The following is an 18,564-nucleotide window of genomic DNA, read 5'->3' as shown; positions in this document are numbered from 1 at the left end:
TTTTCATTTCTCTGATGATCAATGATGTTGAGCACCTTTCCATGTACCCGTTTGCCATTTGCATGTCTTCATTTCAGAAATGTCTATTCATATCTTTTGCCCATTTTTAATCAGATTATTAGATATTTTCCTATAGAGTTGTTTGAACTCTTTATATATTCTGGTTATTAATCCCTTCTCAGATGGGTAGTTTGCAAATATTTTCTCCTATTCTGTGGTTTGTCTTTTCACTTTGTTTATTGTCTTCTTTGCTGTACAGAAGATTTTTAACTTGATGTGATCCCATTTGTCTATTTTTGCTTTGGTTGCCTGTGCGTTAGGGGGTATCACTCAACACATTGTTGCCAATTCCAATGTCCTGAAGAATTTCCCCAAAAGTTTTATTTCATAGTTTCATATTTTGAGGTCTCAGAGTTAGGTCTTTAATCTATTCTGATTTGACTTTTATATATGGAAAGAGGTAAGGGTGTAGTTTCATTCTTCTGCATGTGGATATCCAGTTTTCCCAGCACCAATTATTGAAGAGAGTGTTCTTTTCCCAGTGAATATTCTTGGCATTTTTGTTGACAATAAGTTCACTCTTTGTTCTCTATTCTGTTCCATTGGTCTATATGTCTCTTTTTATGCTAGTCTCATTCTGCTTTGCAGTCAGGTAATGTGATTCCTACAGTTTTGTTTATTTTGCTCAGGATAGCTTTGGCTATTCTGGGTCTTTTGTAGTTCCGCATAAATTTTAGGATTATTTTTCCTATTTCTATGAAGGATGTCATGGGTATATTAAGAGGGATTGCGTTTAATGTGTAGATTGCTTTGGGTAGTACGGACATTTTAACAATGTTAATTCTTCCAAATCATGAACATGGAATATCTTTCTTTCTTTTTTTTTTTTTTTGCTTCCTATTCAATTTCTTTCAATGTTTCACAGCTTTTCTCGTAGATATTTTTCACTTCTTTGGTTAAGCTAATTTATGGGTATTTATTTTATTTTAACTTATTGTGAAGGAGATTGCTTTCTTGATTTCATTTTATGTTGTTCACTGTCAGCATACAGAAATGCTAGTCATTTTTGCATGTTGATTTTGTATTCTGCAACTTGACCGAATTTGTTTATCAGATCTAATGGTTTTTTGTGGAATCTTTTATGTTTTTTCATATATAAGATTTTGTCATCTGAAAACAAGGATAACTTCACTTTTTCCATTCCAATTGGGATGTGTTTATTTCCTTCTCTTGTCTGACTGCTACAGCTAGGACTTCTAGTACTGTGTTGAATCACAGTGGTGAAAGTGGGCAGAAATTTTTCACTTCCCTTTTTAATTTCTTTATTGATCTGCTGGTAATTCAGGAGCATATTATTTAATTTCCATGGGTCTGTATACTTTCCAAACTTCCTCTTGTTATTGATTTCTAATTTTATTTCACTGTGGTCATAGAAGGGATTTGATATTATTTCACGTGTTAAATTTTTTTAACGTCATCTAACATATGGTCTGTTCTTCAGAATGATCCATGTGCCAAAGAGAAGAATATGTATTCTGCAGCTGTTGGATGAAATGTTCTGTAAATATTTTTAGGTTCATTTCATCTGTGGTGCATATTGTCTGATGTTACTTTGTTGATTTTCTGTCTGGGTGATCTGTTCAATGTTGAAGGTGGGGTACTGAAGTCTCCAGCTATTATTGTATTGGAGTATGTCTCTGTTAAGCTCTAATAATATTTGCTTTATACCTCTGGGTGTTCCAGTGTTGAGTGAATGTATATTTAGAATTGTTATATTCTCCTGCTGAATTGACCCCTTTATCATGATATAATCACCTTCCTTGTGTCTTCTTATAGTTTTTGTCTTGAAATGTATTTTCTATGATATTTTTGTAGCTACACGTGCTCTGTTTTTGTTTTCACTTGCATGGAATCTCTTTTTCCATCCCTTTATTTTCAGTCTATTTTTGTCTTTATAGATGAAAGGTGTTTCTTGTAGGTAACAGATCATCAGGTCTTGTTTTTTTGTTTTTTTGTTTTCATCCATTCAGCCACTTTTTCTCTGTTGATTAGAGTTTACTCCACTTACATTCAATGTTATTATTGAAAAGAGCTTGCTCCTACCATTCTGTTACTTGTTTTCTGGTTGTTTCATGGTTTTTTTGTTTTGTTTTTGTTTTTGTTTTTTGTCCTTCCTGTCTTCTTTTAAGTAAAGGTGATTTTCTCTTGTGGTATGTTTTAATTTCTTGCTTTTTAGTTTTTGTGTATCTGTAATATGTTTTTTGATTTGCAGCAACCATATGATGGTTAATACTGAGTGTCAACTTGATTGCTTGAGTGGGTTGAAGGATACAAAGTATTGATCCTTGGTGTGTCTGTGATGGTGTTGCCAAAGGAAGTTAACATTTGAGAATCAGTGGGTTGGGAACAGCAGACCCATTCTTACTTTGGGTGGGCACAATCTAATCAGGTGCCAGCATGGCTAGAATATAGGCAGGCAAAAAAATGTGAAAAGATAGACTGTCCCAGCCTCCCAGCCTATATCTTTCTCCCATGCTGCATGCTTTGTGCCCTCAAACATCAGACTCCAAGTTGTTCAGTTTTGGAACTCGGACTGGCTCTCCTTGCTCCTCAGCCTGCAGACAGCCTATTATGGGACCTTGTGGTGATATGAGTTAATACTTAATAAACTGATATATATATATATATATACACACACACACACTTAATAAACTAATTAAGAGTTAATACTCTTACACTTACTCTAAACTAATTAAGAGTTAATACTTAATAAACTAATATATAATATATATATGTGTATCCCATTAGTTCTACAGATTTTGGTACCAGGAGTGGTTCTAGAAGAACAGAATATTAAGGATGGAGTTCTTTTTTTGGTTTGGGGGTTTCTGGAATTGGCTGCTTAGTATGATTAGACACAAAAATGTTAAGGACTCTACTTCTAATAGTATGGAGAACACTGATGGTCCTTGGCATGAACTGTTTAGAGAGTTAGCAAAATAAATACACTTGACACTCCTGATTTATTCCTCGTGAGCGGCAAGGAGTTTAGTGACTCTATACATAATACCTTTGACCTTATGTGGAGAACCAAGGAACATAATGAAGTTGGTTGGCTGCTCCTAAGTTCAGTGGAAAAACTGGTGAAAGAAAATGATAAACTCAAGGATTCTGTCTCCCGGCATCAGAAGCAGATACTGAGTCTCAAATCTGCTAAGATTGCCCTGAGTGAGAGTCTTATTTCAGAGGGAGGAACGCTGCCACCAGGAGACACAATAAGGATTCCATTAAATGGGAAGTTATGATTACCACCTGGACATTTTGGGCTCCTCCTACCTTTAAGTCAACAGGCCAAGAACGGAGTTACAGTGTTGGCTGGGGTGATTGACTCAGACTACCAAGATGAAATCAGTCTACTACTGCACAATGGATGTAAGGAGGAGTATGCATGGAATACAGGAGATCCATTAGGGCATCTGTAAGTATTACCATGCCCTGTGATTATGGTCAATGGGAAACTATAACAACACAATCCAGGCAGGACTACAAATGACCCAGACCCTTCAGGAATGAAGGTTTGGGTCACTCTATCAGGAAAAAAAAAAAAAAAAAAAAAAAAAAAAAAAAAAAAAAAAAAAAAAAAAAAAAAAAAAAAAAAACAACCTGTTGAAGTGCTTGCTGAAGGCAAAGGGAATACAGAATGGGTAGTAGAAGAAGGTAGTCATCAATACCAGCTATAACCATGTTACCAGCTGCAGAAACAAAGACTGTAATTGTCATCAGTATTTCCTCCTTCTTTTGTTTAAAAAAAAAGTTTGTGCATATATACACTTGTACTAAGAAAATATCTTCTCTTTATTTCCTTTCTCCTTTATCATGTGACATAAGATTTATTGACTTCACATCAACATTTAAGTATTGTTAACTTTATGTAATAGTATTTGGGTTGGGGATTGGTGCAGTTCCAGTTGTACAAAGGATAGTTGTATTATGTTAGGTGTAACTATGACCTTATTATCATCTATATTTTAATATTATGTATGATCTCAGGAGATGTGTATGGGTTCAAGTTGACAAAAGGTGGACTTGTGATGGCTAATACTTGTCAACTTGATTGGATTGAAGAATACAAAGTATTGATCCTGGGTGTGTCTGTGAGGGTGTTGCCAAAGGAGATTAACATTTGAGTCAGTGGGCTGGGAAAGGCAGACCCACCCTTAATTTGGGTGGGCACAATCTAATCAGCTGCTAGTGTGGTTAGAATATAAGCAGACAGAAAAATGTGAAAAGAGAGACTGGCCTAGCCTCCCAGCCTACATCTTTCTCGCATGCTGGATGCTTTCTGTCCTTGAACATGGGACTCCAGATTCTTCAGTTTTGGAACTCGGACTGGCTCTCCTTGCTCCTCAGCCTGCAGATAGCCTATTTTGAGACCTTGTGATCATGCGAGTTAATGCTTAATAAATTCCCCTATAGATATATTCCATTAGTTCTGTCCCTCTAGAGAACCCTGACTAATACAAACTGTTAGGCTTGCAATAATATAACCCATTATTTTAAACTGATGACAACACTAATTGCATAAACAAACAAAGATAAAACTAATAAAAACTACAACTGAACTTCATCCTCATACTTTTAATTTTTGTTATGTCTATTTGTATCTTATTGTACTGTCTACGCCTTCCAAAGTTGTTATACTTATTTTTGATCAGTTCATCTTTTAGTCTTTCTACTCAAGATACGAGTAGTTTACATGTTACACCTACAGTGTTACAATGTTCTGTGTTTTCTGTGTGCTATTACCAGTGAGTTTTGTACCTTCAAATTATTTATTTTTGCTCATTAACATTCTTTCATATCAAAGAACTCCTTTTAGCATTTCTTATAGGACACTTCTGCTGGTGATATAATTCTTCAGTTTTTGTTTTTCTGGGAAAGTGTTTATTTCTCCTACATGTTTGAAGAATATTTTTTGCTATATATACTATTCTAGGGTAAAAAGGGATTTTATTCCTTCAACACTTTAAATATGTCATGCCAGTCTCTCCTGACCTGTGAGGTTTCCACTGAAAACTCTGCTGCCAGATATATTGGAGTGCCATTGTATGTTATTTGCTTCTTGCTGCTTTTAGGATCCTTTCTTTATTTTTCACCTTTGGAAGTTTTATTATCAAATGTCTCAATATAGTCTTATTTGGCTTAAATCTGTTTGGTCTTCTATCACCTTCTCGTAATTGAATATTAATGTCATTCTCTAGGTTTGGGAAGTACTGTCATTATTCATTTGAATAAACTTTCTACCCCTATCTTTCTCTCCACCTCCTCTTTAAGGCCAATAACTCTTAGAGTTGCCAGTTTTAGGCTATTTTCTAGATCTTGTGAGTGTGCTTCTTTTTTCTTTATTCTTTTCTTTTGTCTCTTCTCTGTGTGTATTTTCAAGTAGCCTGTCCTCAAGCTCACTAATTCTTTCTTCTGTTTAGTCAGTTCTGCTGTTAAAAAACCCTTTTTCATTAATCAGTATTCAATTTAATTTTTCAGCTCAAGAATTTCTGCTTGATTCTTTTTAATTATTTCCATCCCATTTTAAAATTTATCTGGTAAGATTCTGAATTCCTTCTCTGTTATCTTGATTTTCATTGAGCTTCCTCAAAACAGCTATTTTGAGTTCTCCTGTCTGAAAGGTCTACTATCTCGGTCTCTCTGAGATTGGTCATTATGCTTAATTTACTTTGTTTGGTGAGGGCATCTTTTCCTGGATGGTCTTGATACTGTGGCTGTTCATCAGTGTCTAGGCATTGAAGAGTTAGATATGTATTGTCATCTTCACAGTCTGTGCCTGTTTATGCCTGTCCTCCCTGGGAAGGCTTTCCGAATATTCACAGAGACTTGGGTGTCGTGATCTAAGTCTTTGATCATTGCATTATATGTACATTTGGTGGCTCCTCAAGCCCAATAATGCTGTGGCTCTTGCATACTCATATAAATACCATCTTGGTGGTCTTGGATAAGATCCTGAAGAATTCCATGGACAGAGGCTCTCGTTCTCTTCCCTTACTTTCCCCCAAACAAATAATGTCTCTCTCTGTGCTGAGCTGCCTGGAGCTAGGAGAGGGTAACACAAGTGCCCCTGTGGCTACCACCACTAGGGCTGTGCTGGGTAAGCTCTGAAGCCTGTACAGCACTGCTTCTCACCCAAGGCCCATCGTAACTACTGCCTATATTCTCTCAAGGCCCTAAGGCTCTAAATCAGCAGGTCGCAAAGCCAGCCAGGTTTCTGTTTCTCCTTCCTGGGTGGTGAATTCCCCCAGGTTTCAGCCAGTTCCAGAGATGCCATCTGGGAGTCAGCACTTGGATTCAGAAATGTTAGGTATCAACCTGGTGCCCTGTTCCAATGTGGCTGAGCAAGCACCAAAGCCAGAAGACAAAGTCCTTTTCACTCTTCCCTCCCCTTTCCACAAATACACAGTTATCTCCCTGTGGCCACTACTGCCCCAGGCCCACAGCACCTACTGCCTGGCTACTGGAAATGTTCACTCAAGGCCCAAGGGCTCTTCAGTAAGGGTATGGTGAATCCTGCCTGATCTGGTACTCACCCTTCAGGACAGTGGGCTCCACTCTGGCCCTGGGTAGGTACAGAAATGCCATCCAAGGGTCAAGGCCTAGAATTGGGGAACCCCCACTTGGTGCTCTTTCTCACTGTGGCCAAGCCGGTACCTAACCTGCAAGTCAAAGTCTCCTTTATCTTCCCTTTGCTTTTATCAAGCAGAATGAGTCTCTGCTCATAGTCACCATAGCTGTGCATATGTTGGGTGACACCTGAAGGTAGCATATCTCTGAATCTCACCCAAGGCCCATGGTAAGTACTGCCTGATTCCCACTAGTGACTATTCGAGGACCAAAGGCTCTTTAGTTAGCAGGTGATAAATCCTGCAGGACTGGCTCTTTCACTTCAAGAGAGCATGTTTCCTTCTGGCACAGGGTGTGTCTAGTAATGTCACCCATGAGCTAGGACCTAAAATTGAGGCCTCAGGACTCTTCCTGGTACCCTATCCTACTGTGGCTAAGTTGGTATCCAAGTTACAAGACAGAGTCCTCTATTCTCCCTTCTCCCCTCCCCAAGCAGAAGGAAGGAGTCTCACTTAGAGCTGCAAGCTGCACTGCCTGACATTGTGGGAGGGGTTACACACGCACTCCCTTGACCACCCTGGCTGGTATCTCACTAGGTCATGTGTACCCCACATTCACTGGCTCTGAGCCCAGCAAAGCACCAGGATTTGCTCAGAAATTGCAGTCCTTTTGCCCTAGACTGCCTTTCAAGTTTATTTAAGACCCCAGAGACTTAGCTTGCAGTAGCAGTGCTTTCTACAACTCGGGTTCTGACCACTGGGATTGGCATTTCTTATCTGATTAGGGCTTGTCTAAATGCTTCTTCTGTGGGTACCAGCTGAGTTCTGCCCAGTGTTGCTTTCTACTGTGACAGGGCAGCACTGAGTTCCAACACAAACTGCCACAGTCACTGCACTGTCCCTCTCCCAAGTTCACAGAGTCTCTCTCCATACCATGCAACCACTGCTAGGAAATGGGAGAGAGGTGGTGTAGGCAATTCAAGACTGTCTTCCCTACCCTCTTCAGTGCCTCTTTGCTTAAAATGATGTTGAAACCAGGTACTGTGATCTCTCACATGATTTTTGGTTCTTATGACGGTGCTTTTTGTGTAAGTAGTTGCTCAATTTGGTGTTGCTGTGGGGAGGATGATTGGTGGAGGCATCTATTCAGCCATCTCGCTCCACCCAGTCTCTTCTATGCCTTTTAATTGGAGAATTGAACCCATTTACATTCAATGTTGTTATTGGCAAGTAAGGACTTTCTACTGCCCTTTTTTGCTTGTTTTCTGGTTGTTTTGCAGCTCCTCTCTTCCCTTCTTTCTTTCTTCCTTGGTAGCTATGTTATTTTCTCTGGCATTAAGTTTTAATTGCTTTTTATTTTTAGTGAATCTGTTACAGGTTTTTGCATTCTGGCTGCCATGAGGCTTACCAAAAAATATGTCATAGATATAACAAGTTATTTTAAAGAGAGAACAGCTTATCTTAAATCACAAAGAAAATAATAGAAACAAAGAAAAAAATTCTACAATTTAACTTCATCTCCTCTACGTTTTGATTTTAATCATCTCTACTTATGTATTTTTATACTACCTATCTTTTAACGGGTTTCTTCAGTGATTATTGTTTTTGATAGATTTGTCTTCTGGGTTGCATACTAGAGTTTTGAGTTGATTACACAATTACAGTAGTAGTAGTAGAGTACTCTGGGTTTGTCCATGTACTTAATTTTACAAGTGGATTGTATACCTTCAAATGTTTTCTTTTCGCATGCTTTCAAATTGAAGAGCTCCTTTACCATTTCTTGTAAGATTGGTCTGGTGATGGTTAATCCTCTCAACTTTTGTTTGTCTGGGAAAGACTTTTATCTCTGCTTTATTTTTGAAGGCTAACTTTGCTGGACACAGTATTCTTGGATGACAGCTTCCTGCTCCCTGCCCCCCAGTAGTTTGAAAATGTCATCCTACTCCCTCCTGGCCTGTATGGTTTCCATTTAGAAGTCTGTTGCCAAATAAATTGAAGCTCCTTTATATGTCATTCACATCTTTTCTCTTGCTATATTTAGGATCTTCTCTTTGACCTTGACCTTTGAGAGTTTGACTATTATATGCCTTGGGGTAGTTTGAGTATTATGTGCCTTTGGGGTAGACAATTTTGGTTGAATCTGTTTGGTGTGCTCTGACCTTCCTATACCTGGATATTTATCTTTCTCAAGTTTTGGAAAGTTTTTGTTATTATTTCTTGAATTATGCTTTTGATCCCCTTGCTCTTGCTCAACTCCCTCTTGTACACAAATAATTCTTACATTTGATGTTTTGAGGCAGTTTTCTATATCTTATAGGTGATCTCTTTTCCTTTTCATTCTTTTTCTCTCCTTTATTTTCAAAAAACTTTTCTTTGAGCTCACTGATTCTTTCTTCTGCTCCATGTTGTTATTGAGAGCCTCTAATGATTTTTTTCAGGTTAGCAAATGTATTTCTCAGTTTCATGATTTCTGTCTGATTTTCTTCTATTTAAATTTTTATTAACTTTTTCTGATAAATTTCTGAATTGCTTCTCTGTGTTATCTTGGAAATCACTGAGTTTCCATAACGTTGCCATTTTGAATTGCTGATCAGAGGGCTCAAATATTGCTCCTCATTAGGGTCAGTCACTGGTTCCTTGCTTTGTGCATTTGGGAAGGTTATGGTTCCCTGTTCAGTATTACTTCTTGTGGATGCACGTCTGTGCTTTTGCATTGAAGAATTATTTATTCCAGTCTTCTCTGTCTGACTTGTTTTGGTTTTTATTCATTATGTTTGCTTAGAGATTCTTTGTAATTTACCTGTTGGATTTCAGGGTTTTTTTCCCCCATTAGGTCACTGTCTTCTTTTCAGTAGTATATGGTGCCTTAAGCTCTGTTTTTCCTAGGCTTTAGTAAACAGTGGGAGCTCTGCCCATCCCAAATGTGGAAACTTCCAAAGTGGAACTGTCAAATTTAATTATATGATCTCTATCCATTAGGCGTAGTTCCTTTATTTCCTAGTAAGGAAGGTAAAGTCAGTTTCTCTCCTCACTGAGCTCTTCTGTCAGCCTGGTTGAAAATCCAGTAGAGAGCTCCAGGTCATAGTCAAGCCCCGGGTACATGATAATTATGCATAGCTTATTTCAGTTATTCTCTATCAGTATACTAACCATGACAAGAAAAAATAATTTTAAAAGAATCCAGCTGGCCAGGTGCAGTGGCTCATGCCTGTAATCCCAGCACTGTGGGAAACTGAGGCTGGCAGACTGCTTGAGCCCAAGAGTTTGAGACCAGCCTGGGCAACATGGTGAAACCTCTTCTCTATGAAAAAAATACAAAATTAGCTGGGTGTCATGGTGTGCATCTGTAGTCCCAACTACTCAGGAGGCTGAGAGGTGGGAGGATCGTTTGAGCCCAGGAGGTCAAGTCTGGAGTAAACTGACCACATAACTGCACTCCAGCCTGGGCAACAGAGTGAGACCCTGTCTCAAAAAAATAAATAAATAAAGCAATAAAAGAACTGAACTTTTCTTAACTAAACAGCGGCTTTTACCTTGAGCTAATGTGACTATCAATTGCCTCTCTATTTTGATAATTTTTATAGAATATATCCTAGAAGGGATATTTTTATCAAGTAAAGGTATAATACAAAAACAAACATTTTCTGAGTGTGCTAATACAACCTTCCAGGGTTAATGATAATCAGGACTCGGGGGAATTAATCCCCTTCCTGTGAAATTCTGGACACTTGTCCTGAAAAAATACGGACATCAGACTCAACTGTATTAAATGTTTTATATATTATAGCCTATTTCCTCTTTCTTTCTTTCTTTATTTGGATAAAACTTTATTTGTATGACACTCATTAATACTGCTCACAGTAGAAGAAATTTCTGATTTATTTTCAATCTGGTACTTTCTGCTGCCATGACAAATAACCTGTTAGAAAGAATAACAGAAGAAATAAACTAATATTTATTGAGAGAATATTAAGGTTATGAGATTGGACCCAGAAGGGGTGTTCAGGCAATACAATATATTGTCTCAGCTCAAGGGTCTTTTATTTATTTGGGGAGATAAGATACATACATAAAACGTTCCCTAACAGAACACAATACAGGATACATTATTTGCCAAACGATTAAAACCATAAAATTTGTGCTATAAGAATTCAAAGGAAAGGTGATTTGCTATAGGCCAGGGTGGTCAGAAAAGGCTTTACATAGGTAGAATTTGGACCTTGAAGATTAGATAGGATCTAGATTGGTGGCAAGGAATGCAGAGGTCAAAGGTAAAAGGAAAGTCACAGGTTGTAATGCTCAACACCCCAAGCTAAGTGAGGGGGACATGAAGAAAGTAGCCTGACTCCAGTAGAAATTTTGGGCAGTAAGGGAATAGATGAGAACTCATTAAAATAAGAGAACTCATCATCTTTATTTCAGTATTCTCTGCACCTCTTTCAAAACAAGGTTACGTATAGAAAATGATTATTAGATTAATTCAGCAGGTAAATTGACAGCAGTTTGGGTGGGACTTTAGACACAAGACTAATAAATGTATTCTATGAGTGATGGGGAACTACTGAAGGTTTTTGAGCTGGGGCATGATGTGAAGAAAATGTTTCAGGAAGATGAGGAAGTGATTCTCCTATCAAAACACACTTTCATCCTATGCCAGAGATTGTTGTAATCCCCGGACCTTCTGAGAGGATTGGTGAGAGCCCTTCTCCTCATCAGAATTCAGACTCTTCAAGTACATCCTGTATACAAGAGCTCTGGTTCAGAGACGAGAGGCCTTTCACATCAAGAATTTTGTTGTTTAGAAGCATCTGTGGGTGACATTCTGTGCAATCACCTCCCAGTCAGAGACAATGATTAAATCTTGCTTGTAGAAAAAAATTACTTTATCACTTATTTCTTCAGACCTAACCAGACCTGTACGATTATTCCTAGGAATTTCAAAACTGCCACAGGACTTTGAGACAGAGTCATAAGTTAAATTAATGCCTTCTATCTCAAAGAATATACTTCTTCAAGGGTACCAAATTGCCCTTATGTATTTCCATGCATATTGGTGATAGGTAGTGCCAATGATGGAAGAGTCTTTAGTCTTAGTCAATTATTTACCAGTTTTCTATATAGGAATTCAAGATACCTTGGCCTATACTAACATCTTAACAATATAGTCTTCACCTGAGTTGTATACTTTTGATTACATATTTGGGATGATTAGATAAGTGGATGTTTTCCAAAAGTTTTTTTCTCTTTTATTCCCTCATATGAGGAATGAAGAGGCATTACCATTCTGGGGTAGGATGGCTGCCTGGTTGACCAAGAATATCATAGGAAAAAGGAGAGAGAATAGGGAAAAACTAACATTTTTGGCCGGACACAGTGGCTCATGCCTGTAATCCCAACACTTTTGGAGGCCAAGGCAGGCAGATCACGAGGTCAGGAGATCAAGACCATCCTGGCTAACATGGTGAAACCCCATCTTTACTAAAAATACAAAAAAAAAAAAAAATTAGCTGGGTATAGTGGCAGATGCCTGTAGTCCCAGCTACTCGGGAGGCTGAGTCAGGAGAATGATGTGCACTCCGGAGGTGGAGCTTGCAGTGATCTGCGATCGCAACACTGTACTCCAGCCTGGGTGACAGAACGAGACTTCATCAAAAATAAATAAATAAATAAATAAATAAACTAACATTTCTGAAATTTGGGGTAGTGGGGGGTGATAAAATACATACATGAAAAGCTGCCTAACAAAACACAATACAGGATATGTTGTTGGTCAAATGAATAGAACTATAAAGTTTGTGCTATCAAAATTCAAAGGATGTGATGATTTCCTGTGGGTTGGTTTGGTCAGAAAGGCTTCACAGAGGAAGTAGAATTTGGGCCTTGAAGACTAGATAAGATCTGGATTGTCAGTGAGGAGTGCAGAAGCAGAAGGTATAAGGAAAGTCACAGGTTGTAGTGGACAAGACCCCAAGATAAGTGAAGAGGACATGAAGAAAGTAGCCTGGCTCCAGTAAAGAGTTTGGGGACTACATGGGAACTCACTGGAGTCAGAGACATCATCATCTTTATTTCAGTACTCTCTGCAACTCTTGGAAAATAAGATTGCATATAGAAAATGATTGTTAGATTATTTCAAAGTGTGCAACTAACATTTGTTGAATACCAATTATGTGCCAGGTGATTTACAGGGTTTGTAACATTTAATAGGTATAACCACTTTGTGAGTTGTAAACATTAAATAACCCCATTTTATAGATGACAAAACTTAAGCTCAAAGAAACCCAAAGTCATACAGATAGCAAGCAACAGATCCTGGCTCAAAAGTCTAAACTCTTGACAACTATACCACCCAGTATCTCTCCTTTGTTCCTATTTACCTTTCAGTTTATAGATCTTTTATGGACCACTTGAAAGACAATTATTTTAGTTCCTGTACCTCTCACCAGAAAGAGAAGGTGGAAAAGTATGGATAGAGCTCTAGCATGGGAAGCATCTCCCACCTCTGCCACTAAGTTCAGTGCATGACTTTTGGAATGCCTCTTCTCTTTGGACCTATTTAAATTCCATGATCTTTAAGCTATCTTCAGCTATAATATCACATTTTGATACCACCTTACACTGATGGGACAGATGTCAAGCTGACTAACCTCAACCTGATATCTTTCACCAAATGGCTCCAACCTCAACCTGATATCTTTCACCAAATGGCTCCTTTCCTTTTTCAGAAGGAATGCTATTATAAACTAGAGGCCACTGTAAACGTGCATAATTTATATATCTTCCACATTCTGGAACCAAATTTCTTTCTTCATGTGTTCTCTCCATATACACTTACTTGTTCCCTCTTAACACATCTACCCTAGCATTTTGGCCATATGCCTGTAAACAACCTGTTCATACACTTGTCATTTGCTTTTGCATGAGAGTAGGAAGCCTAGGCCTCATTTCTGAAAACATCAAACACAATACACTGGGTTGTAGAAGGGTACTCCTTTGGGTAGCGAGGCATTTTCCAAATGACTTTCTCCCCATGTTTCTAGATAAGAATGTATCCATACTCTCAGCTCTTGGAAAATTTACTTCATGCAGTAATATCATGGATGTTCATTTTACTCCTTTACCTTTGTTGTCAAACCCTAAGCTCTAAATTGGTGTGTGTTCCTGAAATAAGGCAAGTCTGTAATCAATTAGTTCAATTCATAAAGCATTTCCTGAGGATACACATCAAACAAGGTCCTGTGGAGGGACATAAAGATAAATAAAGGGTGGCCTCTGTCCTCAAGGAGTTTGCAATTGCAAGGAAAGATAATCTAACGCAAGACTTGGTGTGCTCATTGCCATAAAAATGATGCTACTAATTACATACCTAATATAGGCTTAGCTCTGCATTAAGCAATGTGTGATACGTGTGGAAATTGTGTAATTGTTAGTGATACTTAAACCTGAGTATATCAGTAAAGGGGGGAAGTGGGCTGTTCTGGTGAGAGTTTCAAGGATGAGTCAGGACTTAAGCTAGATGTTATTGGAATGAGAAACATCAGGATAGATGCTGGGAAGAAGGAATTAACATTCCAGGAAAGTGGGCTGTTCTGGTGAGAGTTCTGAGGATGAGGCAGGACTTAAGCTAGGTGTTATTGGGATGGGAAACATCAGGATAGATGCTAGGAAGAAGGAATTAGCATTCCAGGTAAAAGTTACAACATGAATGTGGTAAGAACACTGAAGCATAGGGTGGACATTGTGGTTGTGGGCTATAGTCTTAGAGAGGTAAGATACGGCCAGATGATAGAGGGTTTTATAGACTTGATACAATAGAAAATAGCTTTTAAGTTTATGATCTTGAGTGATATATTGATATAAGGAAGGATTAATTTTAGAAAGATTACTTGGGTGCTAGTATGCAGGATGGATTGGAATTTGGAGAGATAAGAACCGGAAAGAACAGCAAAAAACTGTGCATGTGTTGCAGTGGATTCATGAGTGGTAGTAACACTACAAATTGAGAGGAATGATCAAAGCCAAGAGACATTTTAAGTATCTGGAAATAGTCCCACTGACTAGAGAGATCTGGGAGTCATTTTTATAGAGATGGCTGTTAAATCCATGGAGGTAAAGAGGAATCAGCAAAGAGAGAATAAAACTAAGGAAAGAAGGTAAAATGTAAAACTAGTAATCACCTAAGCAGTGTTGACATGCATCCATATGGACAAGGAAATAAATGGGGAGGAGAAAGCCAGAGGGTCAAGAATAGAACATTAGACAATGCTCATGGTTTGGGTAGAGTATCCCAAAAATACTATGAATGAAAAAGTATTGCCCCTATTTTATAGATGAAAAAGCTGAGGCTGGGGAGGTAATGTGACTTATATAAAGTCATAAAGCAGTGGTGACTCAACCTAAGTTTTCCCAGACTCCATTCTGTCATTATCTCTGCTTTTCCCAATCTCTGAGAACCAATGGCTAGAAAAAATAATGGCAATTATGTGTCTTGGAGTTGCTCTTCTGGAGGAGTATCTTTGTGGCGTTCTCTGTATTTCCTGAATTTGAATGTTGGCCTGCCCTACTAAGTTGGGGAAGTTCTCCTGGATGATATCCTGAAGAGTGTTTTCCAACTTGGTTCCATTTTCCCCCTCACTTTCAGGCACCCCAATCAGACGTAGATTTGGTCTTTTTACATAATCCCATACTTCTTGCAGGCTTTGTTCATTTCTTTTTCTTCTTTTTTCTTTTGGTTTCTCTTCTCGCTTCATTTCATTCATTTGATCCTCAATCGCTGATACTCTTTCTTCCAGTTGATCGAGTCGGTTACTGAAGCTTGTGCATTTGTCACGTATTTCTCGTGTCATGGTTTTCATCTCTATCATTTCGTTTATGACCTTCTCTGCATTAATTAGTCTAGCTGTCAATTCTTCCACTCTTTTTTCAAGATTTTTAGTTTCTTTGCACTGGGTATGTAATTCCTCCTTTAGCTCTGAGAAGTTTAATGGACTGAAGGCTTCTTCTCTCATCTCGTCCAAGTCATTCTCTGACCAGCTTTGATCCATTGCTGGCGATGGGCTGCGCTCCTTTGCAGGGGGAGATGCACTCTTATTTTTTGAATTTCCAGCTTTTCTGCCCTGCTTTTTCCCCATCTTTGTGGTTTTATCTGTCTCTGGTCTTTGATGACGGTGACGTACTGATGGGGTTTTGGTATAGGTGTCCTTCCTGTTTGATAGTTTTCCTTCTGACAGTCAGTACCCTGAGCTGTAGGTCTGTTGGAGATTGCTTGAGGTCTACTCCAGACCCTGTTTGCCTGGGTATCAGCAGCAGAGGTTGCAGAAGATAGAACAGCGAGTGTACCTGTCTGATTCTTACTTTGGAAGCTTCCTCTCAGGGGTGTACTCCACCCTGTGAGGTGTGGGGTGTCAGACTGCCCCTAGTGGGGGATGTCTCCCAGTTATGCTACTCAGGGGTCAGGGACCCACTTGAGCAGGCAGTCTGTCCCTTCTCAGATCTCAACCTCCGTGTTGGGAGATCCACTGCTCTCTGCAAAGCTGTCAGACAGAGTCGTTTGCGTCTGCAGAGGTTCTGCTGCTTTTTTGTTGTTGTTATTTATCTGTGCCCTGTCCCCAGAGGTGGAGTCTACAGAGACAGGCAGGTTTCCTTGAGCTGCTGTGAGCTCCACCCAGTTCGAGCTTCCCAGCAGCTTTGTTTACCTACTTAAGCCTCAGCAATGGCGGGCGCCCCTCCCCCAGCCTCGCTGCTGCCTTGCAGTTAGATTGCAGACTGCTGTGTTAGCAATGAGGGAGGCTCCGTGGGTGTGGGACCCTCCCGGCCAGGTGTGGGATATATTCTCCTGGTGTGCCCGTTTGCTTAAAGAGCAGTATTGGGGTGGGAGTTACCCGATTTTCCAGGTGTTGTGTGTCTCAGTTCCCCTGGCTAGGAAAAGGGATTCCCTTTCCCCTTGTGCTTCCCAGGTGAGGCGATGCCTCTCCCTGCTTCAGCTCTCACTTGTCAGGCTGCAGCAGCTGACCAGCACCGATTTTCCAGCACTCCCCAGTGAGATGACCCCAGTACCTTAGTTGAAAATGCAGAAATCACCGGTCTTCTGTGTCACTTGCGCTGGGAGTTGGAGACTGGAGCTGTTCCTATTCGGCCATCTTGCTCCGCCCCCAAGAGTAATTTTTTTTAACCAGATTGTACAAATGAAGAAACTGAAACTGGAAGAATAACAGCAAACTATCTAAACTAATGAACAAATAATTAACAGAGAAAATATATAAGCCTAGGGAGCATAAACTCTATTCTACACGTTCTTGTTAGTGAGCAGGAAGCCCACATAAGTGGGTATAGATAGTGGTCTTCTTTGTGGAGATAGGTCCCCAACTAGAAAATCATACAAATGTCTTGGGGAGTTGAGCTAGTCTTCTGGGGTCATCTGAGTTGCCATGGGAAATTGGGCAATTCAGGTAAGCCCTAGCAATAAACCAGATATGGGAGGATCAGAGACTTGGGGAATGTATGCTACCAGGGAGAAGATATGTAATAACAATTATTTTTAAAAATGACCTCTTGTTTTCCCCTCCATTAACAGCTCAAAGAATTCCTTTGGTAGCCTATAGGCATCAATCAAAGTCCTGGAAATCAACCCTCAGTAATGATAATTTTATTGAATCGTGAGAGAAGGACTGAGGGAGTAGAGCACAAGCAAGCTCATTTTGGAGTTTTCCCTCCATGTTAAGGGGGAGAGGAATCCAGAAGACAATGATCCATATTCCCAGAGAGAAGCAGATCTGAGACTTCTACTTCCTCTTCCGCATGCTCTCCAAGGGGCAGGCCAGGGAGTGTGCAAAGACTGTGGCTCAGCTTCTGCTGCTCTCCATGCCTCCATCTTGGGGCTATAGTGCTACTCCCAATAGTGCTTTCATTGGGGGATAGAGTGGGCAAGGGAAGAGCAGATGCCTCAATTTCCCCACCTGTAACCTGGCATAAGAACAATTGCCTCTCACGGTTGGGGGGAAGGTCAATTGTGATGAGGGATATAGGAGCAACTGTGAACTGTAATTTGTCCACACACAGGTGTTTGGAGGGGACGTCCTGAAGTGCATTTTTAATTCTTTTTATTTTTTATTTTTTTATTTTTGGTGGGTACATAGTAGGTGTATATAGGGTATATGGGATATTTTGATACAAGCACAAAATGTGTAATAGTCACATCAGAGTAAATGGGGTATCTCTCATCTCAACCATTTATCCTTTATGCTACAAACCAATTACACTCTTAGTTATTTTAAAATGTACAATTAAATTATTGTTGACTATAGTCATTCTATTGTGCTATCAAATTCTAGATCTTATTCATTCTTTCTATTTTTTTGTACCCATTAACCATCCCCACTTCTCTCACCAAACTCCCACTATCCTTCCCAGCCTGTGGTAGCCATCATTCTACTCTCTATCTCCATCAGTTCAGTTGTTTTAATTTTAACTCCCACAAATAAGTGAGAACATGTGAGTTTGTCTTCCTGTGCCTGGTTTATTCCACTTAACATAATGATCTCCAGTTCCATCCGTGTTGTTGCAAATGACAGAACGTCATTCTTTTTTATGGCTGAATATTGCCCCATTGTGTATATGTACCACATTTTCTTTATCCATTCATCTGTTGATGGGCACTTAGGTTGCATCAAATCTTCGCTACTGTAAGTAGTGCAGCAATGAAAATGGGAGTGTAGATATCTCTTAGATATACTAATTATCTTTCCTTTGGGAATATACCCAGCAGTGGGATTGCTGGATCATATAGTAGCTATATTTTTAGTTTTTTTGTGGAACCTCCAAACTGTTTTACATAGTGGTTGTACTAATTTACATTCCCACCAACAGTGAACAAGCGATCCCTTTTCTCCAAATTATCACCAGCATGTATTATGGCCTGTCCTTTGGATAAAAGTGG

Source organism: Rhinopithecus roxellana, chromosome 7 (genome assembly GCF_007565055.1).
Source record: "Rhinopithecus roxellana isolate Shanxi Qingling chromosome 7, ASM756505v1, whole genome shotgun sequence".
In the NCBI taxonomy this organism is placed as follows: domain Eukaryota; kingdom Metazoa; phylum Chordata; class Mammalia; order Primates; family Cercopithecidae; genus Rhinopithecus; species Rhinopithecus roxellana.
Note: the sequence above shows the minus strand (reverse complement) of the source record.